General features: G+C 36.1%; 1 pseudogene; it reads right to left on the bottom strand.

Annotated features, from left to right (window-relative positions):
• Window positions 1-1,030: 1,030 nt before the first annotated feature.
• On the bottom strand, window positions 1,031-9,596 carry LOC129025716 (glutamate dehydrogenase 1, mitochondrial-like; annotated as a pseudogene).
• Window positions 9,597-10,853: the final 1,257 nt, after the last annotated feature.

Here is a 10,853-nt window from a genome sequence, read left to right on the forward strand (position 1 = left end):
AGTGAAGCTGGGTGCAGAATGCAAAGCCTCTAAAAGGAGAGGATACAAAGTAAGGTGAGTAGGGGCCATTGGCAATGCTCAGAGCCAGCCAGACTCCAAAGAGGGAGCCGAAGTGGTTTCTTTCTGGGACACTCTACTTGAATTATAGTTTAATTAGTCAACCATAGGTCTTCAAAAGAGAAAAATTAGTTAACATGATAAAAAGATTCCTGCATTCTTTGGACTATGTTTCATAATTATAGTAAGCAAATTCTGACAGTTTTAGTGAAAATAGCCTCCATATTTTGCAGGTATGAAGAAAACTTAATTATCCACAGGGCTTTTAATATTTGCTGGACAACAACACATGAATGATAAGCTATAAATAATATTGATTTATGATATAAAAATACTAGTTTTTTTATTTATTATTTTTATAGGCATTCACTGTTTGAGTCAAGGTTAGGCTTGTTAAGTGATTAAAGACAGCATGTACTTATTCTATTCTAAAATAATAAAATTCATAAACAGAAACAGCTTTTATATTTGTCTGTAACCTGCAAAATTGTGTTATTTTGCTGACATAAAATACTAAGAACTCACTTGAGGACCATGCCACCTTCTGAAAAGGCCACACAACTACTTCTTAAATGTGTTAAAGTTAAAGCATGTCCCAGACTCATCCAGAGCAAAATAAGTAAGCAACTGACTGCTCTTGACTGTCCCTTCCCCAACACTAGCACTGATTGTGTTGGGAAAAGCCACAGAGCAAGGCTGCATAGCCAGATTGAGGAGGCTTTTTATTTAAAGGCAAAATACCAAAATGGCTCTCTGATGTAGGTGATTTCTACTTTCACACTCAGCTCGTACATGATCCTCTAACCTTAATTTATTACTCCTTAACAGGCTGATTTGGATTGACTTGTTGAGAATGGTATCCATTATTAATGAGTCAGGAGAGAAAGGGATTTATGTGGTTACATGTAAACTTGTGATAGGTCTGCAGAAGTTACACGTGAAGAGGGCAGTGAGGAAGTCAGCCATGATCCATCTATGTGAAGGTCACGCCAGCTTGATTGCACACTTTGAAGATTTTCTCAATGGTATTGACATAGGCAACTGTTCTCAGGTCCAATCCCAGTTTATACTTCCTGGCTGTGCACATGATTTTCCTGGCAGAACACTCCATTGTGTACACAAAGCCAGAGTGCAAGATGTCTTTCTCAGATGCACCTGACATCCTGTCTTGGAACTCTGCCATGGGTACAATGGGAATAGTTTCACCGTGCTTTCCAAATTGTCTTTCTAAACTCTCTTGAACAGACATGAGCATGTGGTAGTTAGAATCCCTTTTATATTTGAAGGTCAAATGGCCATAGCTCACAGGATTTAGATTCTTCAGCCACTCGAAGTAAGATACTGTCACTCCTCCAGCATTCAAGTAGAGATCTGGAATAACAATAATGTTTCCTTCCAGGAAGATCTTGTCAGCTTCTGGAGTTGTGGGCCCCTTGGCACCTTCAGCAATGAGCTTGGCTTTGACTCTGGGTTCATTGGATTTGGTCAACTGCTTCTCACGGGCAGCAGGGATCAGTATGTCACAGTAGGCCTCCAAGATGCTTCTTTCATAGGGCTTTGCCTTGGGGAAACCCAGAATGGACCTATGCTGCAATTTGAAGTCTTCCAGTTCCTTTGGGTCAATACCATCTGGATTCCATATACTCCGATCAGACTCATCAACAGCAATGCATTTAGCACCAAAATGATGTAATTATCTCATAGAGTGTAGGCCCACATTACCAAATCCCTGAAAGAGAAATGTTTTTTCTCCAAACTCTCGTGTCATTCCTAAAACGCTCATGTAAGAGGCTTCATTGATGAAGTTTTCAATCCCATGGAAGACACCATGGCCAGTAGCAAAGATGCGTCCATGGATTCCCCCTTGGCTGATGGGTTTACCAGTAACAGAGGAGAGTGCATTAATAGCATCGTGACCTATGGTGCTGGCATAGGCATCAGCGATCCAGGACATCTCCCGCTCACCTGTGCTCATGTCTGCAGCAGGCACATCAATGCCAGGACCAATAAAGCCCTTCTTTGCTAGCTCCATGGTGAACCTCCTTGTGATCTTTTCCAATTCATTATTAGTATAGTTCTTTGGATTGATCTTAACACCAGTTTTAGCACCCCCAAATGGCACATCAACCACTGCACGCTTGTATGTCATCAGAGAAGCCAAAGCTTTTACTTCATCTGCACTCACATCAGTGCTGTAACGGACATCTCCCTTGCAGGGTGTGCAGTGCTGGCTGTGCTGGGCTGGGTAGCCTTAGATGACCTCCCAGGAGCTGTCGTCGCTCCGGATGCGGAAGGAGACTCAGCACAAGGTTGCCGGGCTTGAAGATCAACAGGATGCCGTGCAGCCGGTTCCGCTTCTGCTCCTCGCTCTCCCGGGTCCTCAAGTCATCCACCAGCTTGTCCTCCACGATGCTGGCGCCGCGATTGAAGAAGCCCTCCACCGTCCTGAAGAAGTTAGGATCGTCCTCGCGCTCGGCCACCGCCTCGCTGTAGTGGCGCCAGGCGGCCAATGCGAACCCTGGCTGTGAGGCGGCGGCGGACTGTCTCTGGGCCCGGCCCAACAAGGCGGCGGAGAGGGGGCCGCCGAACCCAGGGCAGAGGGCCCGTCCCGGGCCAGCAGCAGGGCTTCACTTCAGGTTTTGGGGTTTTTTTGTTCTTGTTTCATTCAGAATTTTTTCTACTAATATTATGTAACAAAAATGTTCCTATCAGTAAATTCTTTGTGAAGATGAAACCCGTCTCCTACCAGATGCATGTGGTTCCTCAATTTTGACCGTTTTTTAAAAATTAAAAAAGTGCAAAATTAAAATATGTATTTTTTTATTTTGTGGTTTTTCTGGGGAATTTTCATGTTGCTGTATCTGAAGGGAGTACAGGCTTCTTTTGTGATGGGAGGGGATGAATGATTACTGACAGTAGCAAAAGATGGGACTTGAGTGTGGAGAAAAGAGAGCGTTAATGGAAGGATCAGAAGACAAAAATCACATTAATTTAGGACAATCTAAGTCAAATTGGCTGAACGTTTTGGGGCACTAAGATGGGTGACTGTGTAGGAAGGAAGAATGCCTTGTGTTTCAGGGGAAGATGGCTCAGCTAAAGCTGTCCTCTGACTCCAAACTACAACCCTACCTATAGTCATACAAAGTCAAGAAAATAAGCAATTTTACATGAAAAAGATAAATGTAAAGTAGGCTGTATCCACTTAGCTATGTGAAAGAATCAGGTATCTGTCTCATCTCCTTAGTGGCAGCCTGTGATACCCATGTTCTTGCAGCTTCAGCCTCCCAGTTAGCTGGTTCTCCAGGAAAAGGCCAGTAGGCTCAGATAATTATTTAATTTCTTTAATTATTTTAATTTTTTGTATAGACAGAATCCTGTTATATTGTTCAGGCTGGCCTCAATTTATATGCTGAACTGATCCACTCACCATGGACTTATAGATTGCTAAGGTTACCGGTGTGAGCTACCATAACTTCTTGATTTGTAAAAACTTTTGTGGAGATTGTGTTTCACTCTTTGGCCAAACCATGTTCAAAATTCTTGGCCTCAAGCAATCTTTTGCATTGGCCTTCCAAATTATTGGAATTATGAATATCACCAAGAAAACCTCATCTACAATATGTTATATCTTTTTAATTATCACTTAATATTTTATTTAGTAAAGGTAAAACTTCATACTTAATGATAAAGTGGAAAAACGTGCAATACGAAGGTATTGGAGTAGGAACCAATTTTGAAATAATAAACACACATTTAGATTAGACAATTTTAAGTTTAGGAAGAATTCTCTCACAATTACTGCAAAAATGTTTATTGTATATTTAAAATTTGAAATAATGTTTTTATGGTTAGGAAAATGTAAAGCAGTATAATAGACAACCAAACCAATTATAAGTTCCCTATGAATAAAATCCAAAGCTGTATACCAGTCACTGGCAGGAACACAAATTACTTTTTTAAAATGTAAAATACAATGATAATGAGGAATACAGCAGCAATGTGTATACTAATCAAAGTAATTTATTTTGATTCAGGCAGAAAAATAATTCTGCTCTTTAAATAAAAAGTACCTATACAGTCAAAAACAGTTGTATTTTCAAGCTCTTTCTTAACATAATTTTTGTTAGTTAAGACTAGTTTTACTGATGATCTTACCACTTCACTAACCCACATTTTAAACTAATGCTTCAGTAAAAAATGATCACTGGTGTAATAAATAAATGCTTTTCATATATCCATACATTAAGTTCCACTATTCTAAGGTACAGATATCTTAAATTTTTTTACTTTAGAATAATTAAACCAGAAAGGCAACACGTTCACATAAATTAAAGCTAATGATTCTATGAAAAAAGCAAAAAGAAGACTGAAGAAAAATATTAAAAACATGTTGATGTCTTGTAAAGAATCGTAGAAGCCAAGGACACATTATTTTTATTACGAAGAAGCTAATCTAAAAGCATAGCATGAGCAGGGTTTAAATAAACACCATTACATGTAAGCAGTTCTTTCACAAACTGCAAATACTCTCATCTTTATTGCTTTCATTTAGGAATAAATGTCATTTTCTTTTTTTTACCGTACACTTTTCTTGAAGGCTGGTGACATGACGATGTAATGTGGTCTTGCAACAGTTAGCCATAATATATGTCTTATCATCTCATCTCCTACATCAATCATGTCCATTTGTTTATTGCTTCAAAACTATATAAGCATTTTATCACCTCTTCTGCTGTCTATATGACATGCACTTCAGCATATGATTAAATACATTCATGTACTCTCCGTCAAAACACTAATTTTTAAAATTTCTTTTTTTTATCATTACACTTAAAGTTCTAGAGTACATGTGCACAACGTGCAGGTTTGTTACATATGTATATAAGTGCCATGCTGGTGTGCTGCACCCATTAACTCATCATTTACATTAGGTATATCTCCTAATGCTATCCCTCCCTCCTCCCCACTCCTACCATCCCACAACAGGCCCCAGTGTGTGATGTTCCCCATCTTGTGTCCAAGTGTTCTCATTGTTCAATTCCCACCTATGAGTGAGAACATATGGTGTTTGGTTTTCTGTCCTTGGTGATAGTTTGCTCAGAATGATGGTTTCCAGCTTCATCCTTGTCCCCTCAAAGGACATGAACTCATCATTTTTTATGGCTGCATAGTATTCCATGGTATATATGTGCTACATGTTCTTAATCCAGTCTATCATTGATGGACATTTGGGTTGGTTCCAAGTCTTCGCTATTGTGAATAGTACCACAATAAACATACGTGTGCATGTGTCTTTATAGCAGCCGATTTATAATCCTTTGTGTATATACCTAGTAATGGGAGGGCTGGGTCAAATGATATTTCCAGTTCTAGACCCTTGAGGAGTTACCACACTGTCTTCTACAATGGTTGAACTAGTATACAGTCCCACTAACAGTGTAAAAGTTTTTCTATTTCTCCACATCCACTCCAACACCTGTTGTTTCCTGACTTTTTAATGATCGCCATTCTAACTGGTGTGAGATGGTCTCTCATTGTGGTTTTGATTTGCAGTTCTCTGATGGCCAGTGTTAATCAACATTTTTCAATGTGGCTTTCTGCTGCGTAAATTTCTTCTTTTGAGAAGTGCCTGTTTATATCCTTTGCCAACTTTTTGATGGGGTTGTATGATTTTCTCTTGTACATTTTTTTAAGGTGTTTGTATATTCTGGATATTAGCCCTTTGTCTGATGGGTAGATTGCAAAAATTTTCTTCCATTTTGTAGGTTGCCTGTTCACTCTGATGGAAGTTTCTTTGTCTGTGAAGAAGCTCTTTAGTTTAATCAGACACCAGTTGTCAATTTTGGCATTTGTTGCATTGCCTTTGGTGTTTTAGACATGAAATTCTTGTCCATGCCTATGTCCTGTATTGCCTAGGTTTTCTTCTAGGATTTTTATGATTTTAGGTCTTACATTTAAGTATTTTCAGAGAATACTATAAACACCTCTACACAAACAAACTAGAAAAATCTAGAAGAAATGGACAAATTTCCTGGACACATAAACACTCCCAAAACTAAACCAGGAAGAAGTTGAATTCCTGAATAGACCAATAACAGGCTTTGAAATTGAGGCAGTAATTAATAGCCTATGAACCAAAAAAAGTCGAAGACCAGGTGGATTCATAGCTGAATTCTACCAGAGGTACAAAGAGGAGCTAGTACCATTCCTTCTGAAACTATTCCACTCAATAGAAAAAGAGAATCCTCCCTAACTCATTTAATGAAGCCAGCATCATCCTGATACCAAAGCCTAGCAGAGACACACCCACAAAAAAGAGAGTTTTAGGCCAGTATCCCTGATGAATATTGATGCAAAAATCCTGAATAAAATACTGGCAAACTGAATCCAGCAGCACATCAAAAAGCTTATCCACCATGATCAAGTGGGCTTCATCCCTGGGATGCAAGGCTGGTTCAACATACACAAATAAATAAATGCAAACCATCATATAAACAGAACCAAAGACAAAAACCACACGATTATCTCAATAGATGCAGAAAAGGCCTTTGATAAAATTTCTTTATCATCATCCATGTTAAGTCCTGTTAAATCTTCATCATGAAATTTATACCAGTAATCTCAGTCATCATCCTACCATTTTTTGAATAATATGAGAATAATAATGTCCACTGCTTTGCTTGACCACAGTATACAAGCACACTAAAAGTCTGCATTTTGTGATCTTTGTAGTTTTATTTTCAGGTTACTCTTTCTGTGGAATCAACCGATTATCTGATTTCACATTATTCTCTTCCAGCTTTGCAATGCCTGCTTCTGTGTAAGGTCCCATATCCAACTCCCAAGGAAATTCAAAATAATCACTGAATGTAAATGCCCATTTTTTAGTCATACTCAAATCATTTCTGTTGGCCAAAAAAAAAAGAAAAGAAAATTATTTAAATAGCAAGTGCTTAACTGTGTTACACACCTTAAACAGAAAACATATACAAATGTTCACATTCCCTGAGCAAACATTAAAACAATTTAATGATAATTTTAAGGTTTATAATCTTTTAATTTATTTATAAAAAGATAAGTAAATAAAAATTAACATCGTTAGGGTGATTATGCCATAACTACCTTAAGCAATACTTTCTTACCAAAGCTTAAAATATTTCCATATAGTAATCGTTTGATATTTGTAGGGGTTTGGCTCAAGGAGCCTCTTAAATACTATAATTTGTGTCTGCTCAAGCTTCTGGTTTACAATGATGGAGTATGTAAATATAATTCACACTCCTCCTCCTGTGTAGTTTGCTTTATCTCTACATAAATATTTAATAAAATGTAAATGATCTGTAGACAGATAATATACTCTCATGGCTTTAAATTTGTTACATTTTACTGTAGTATTGATTTGTTTTTGTTTTCAAACATTTTAATATATATTTGGAGATATCTGTTTGCAGAACCTGTGTATGTAGAAGTCTCTTATTTGTTGCAAATCAGAAAACATTACCGACACGGACACTGATGGCTATGTGCCCTGTGATAAATAACTTACAAGGAATAAGATAGCTTGTTCTGCTAGAATTCAGAGTCCTCTTGTGAGTATACTGTATTTTTACAGATTTCATGATATAATTTATGTGATGTATTTGGAATTATTACCACTCAATAAATACGAATGTTAAGAGTAGTTGTGGAAGGAATGAGAACATACACAGGTCCTCCAAAGGTCATAATTTCTTTGTAGCTACAGAGCAAAATACAGTTATTTTACACACATCCGTTTCTATATGTTTTTCTCTACACCTGAGGTTTTTGATACAAAAATAAACAATACCCAGTTTGTGCCCTGATGAAGTTCATCACGCAGAAAAATTAGCTAGGCAGATATGCATGCCACAGTGAATCCTAAGAAAACATAAAGCAGAGGCAACCAAGAACACAGGTGGGGACTTTATTTGAATTTTATATTCTGTCTGCCTCATTCACTTTTTGTCAGTATAATTAACCATCTCTATCTGATATTTTTAATTTTATTATTATTATACTTTAACTTTTAGGGTACATGTTCACAATGTGCAGGTTAGTTACATATGTATACGTGTCATGCTGGTGTGCTGCACCCATTAATTCATCATTTAGCATTAGGTATATCTCCTAAAGCTATCCCTTCCTCCTCCCACCCCCATCTGTTTTAAATTCAAAACCCTTGAGGTAAAACCGACTACAATACCAGGACTTAAATTTTACTTTTTTGTTGTTGTTGTCTGTTAGTGGCTGTTAATCAAGTGTTAGTGAACATCCCATATGGAGATTCTAATAAAAGAAATGCTACCAAGGTTGTAATAACTGTATGGTATGATCTATCAGATCTGGAAAGGCAGAGGCAAGTTTGTGTTTCAATCTCTATTGATGATAAGCGCTGAGATGTTATTTGAAAACCAAACTATTTCTGATCACTGAGGAAGATAAACAGAAATTTAAGAATTATTTACTAGAGTTAAAATATTCTAATTTTTTAATTTAGTTTCTGTCAATATCTATGCAAAAAAGTATAGGAATGATAAATTACTTGAATACAAACGTTTCCAAAATTAAAGTTTTCTGGGTTCATTTACTTAATAGCTATATCTTAAATATGTAAACTGCCACTAAAACCTAACGTTTTTTCTGCTTTATTTTCAACCATGTACTTTGTATTTTCAACCAGATGTTTTTATACACTTAGCAGCCTGATTGTAAGAATTATATCATGTTGCTAACAGGTCCATGTAGCATTATCTCAAAAACAATTTTCTTCCTTAGCAGAAAAAACCCTAATTTGAGAAAAATATTCAGAGATTCCTAAAAATAAGCACAGCTTATATGACACAGACAGAACAAAAGTAAAAAAAAAATGGCTCTTTAAAAGACAAAATGTGAATATAATTATTAAAAATAAAAGGCCTGGCACATTGTCTCGTGGTTGTAATCCCAGCAGTTTGGGAAGCTGAGACGGGCAGATCACGAGGTCAGGAGACCACCCTGGTTATCACAGTGAAACCCCATCCCTACTAATAATATGAAAACAATATAGCCGGGAGTGATGATGGGCTCCTGTAGTCCCAGCTTCTTGGGAAGGTGAGGCAAGAGAATGGTGTGAGCCCAGGAGGCAGAGCTTGCAGTGAGCTGAGATTGCATCACTGCACTCCAGACTCGGTGACGGAATGAGACTCCACCTCAAAAAAAAAAAAAAAAAAAAAAAATTCTCATTATTCAAAGGCTGAATTTCATTTACCAGGTCATACAAATGTGATTGTATCTACCATGGTTTCAAAACAAACAAACAAAAAGTGATACATATTATTAACCAAAATTTCAAGTTACTAGATAGAGAGCACAATAAATATGCCAGTCATAGTATCTCATATTTTCTAGCCATATCATCAAAATGCAGTACGGATAAAAATCTCATGAAAGTACACTAATCTCAGGAATAACAACAGTATCTACTATCAGAATATTTAAAAATATATAATTAAAACTTACCTCACAATTTTGTTTCCCATCTTTGAACAATCGTCATCTTTATCACCAACTGTTTCTTCAATTGTAGATAAACTATTTCTGATGACTAGGATTATGTATAGTTGATGGATCACATAATTTAGGTGAAAAGTAGCAGCAGTTTCTCTGAGTCCCACCAATCTTTTTGGTGGGCAGGATCCAACAGGGGACAGTTATTCCTACTCACTGAGTGCTTCACAAGCTAAGAAAAAATAATGATTTTGCAACAAAAATAATGATTTTACCCATTGTTCTCTTAATTGGGCTGTGAAATTTATTCTATCAGGCTAACACAGCCATTTTGAAAGAGTACTTTAAACTTTTACATCAGCAATGTGAGCCACTATAAAGACTATTAAATACAGAATTTTTAAGTCCACATTTTTAATGGCATTGCTTTTGTAATAATTCTATTAGAACGAGTTCATACACGATGATATAATATTAAATTATCATGTGTTAAACAGAGACTTAGAATTAATCATTATGACTTTACATATTAAAAAACTTTTGCACTTAAAATAATTATATCCAATACACTTTCATCAGAACTGTATATAAATGGAACATTAGGGTTTTCTCAGTTTTAATTGAGCACTTCATTTAAATTATTTTTCCAACTCATAAAAACTATAACCTCCACATACATATCACTTTCTTCCTCAGCTAATAGTGATAATTGCTTTAAATATGTTCACAGTTTTATTGTAAGAAGAAGTCAATTAGATGATGTCTTTAAAATACCCATGAAAATTGTAAATATTACTTTTTGTAAAACTGAATACAACTTACACCTCACTTCAACTTAGAGGTGGATTGCATAAATTAGAGCACATTGAAATGCAATTTAAGTAGCTACAAAAGAGAATTAAACAGATCTTCATGTATTGACAGGTGTGTGACTAAGTACAAAACAAAGTTAACCATATTGTATATTGCATATTTCTGATAAAAAAATAGGTAAGTGTTTGAAGATGTGCATATACCTAAAAGAAAATCTCTGCATCAGAAATATATATTGGTGACAAGTTCATAGATTTTACTGCATATCCTCTTATATATTTGAAAATATATATTAATCACAAGAAAACATTGGCTAAATAGTTTAAGAAAAATAGTGTTTAGTTAAAAAATCTCTTTTGAAAATATATATTATCTATTCTAATACAATAGTTAAACAAATAAACAAAAAAAGTGTTTTCAAAAAGGAAATTCTTCTCTCTACGTAGATCCTACAGAACACATAAAGATCTGAACTT

The sequence above is a fragment of the Pongo pygmaeus genome, chromosome Y (genome assembly GCF_028885625.2).
Source record: "Pongo pygmaeus isolate AG05252 chromosome Y, NHGRI_mPonPyg2-v2.0_pri, whole genome shotgun sequence".
In the NCBI taxonomy this organism is placed as follows: Eukaryota; Metazoa; Chordata; class Mammalia; order Primates; family Hominidae; genus Pongo; species Pongo pygmaeus.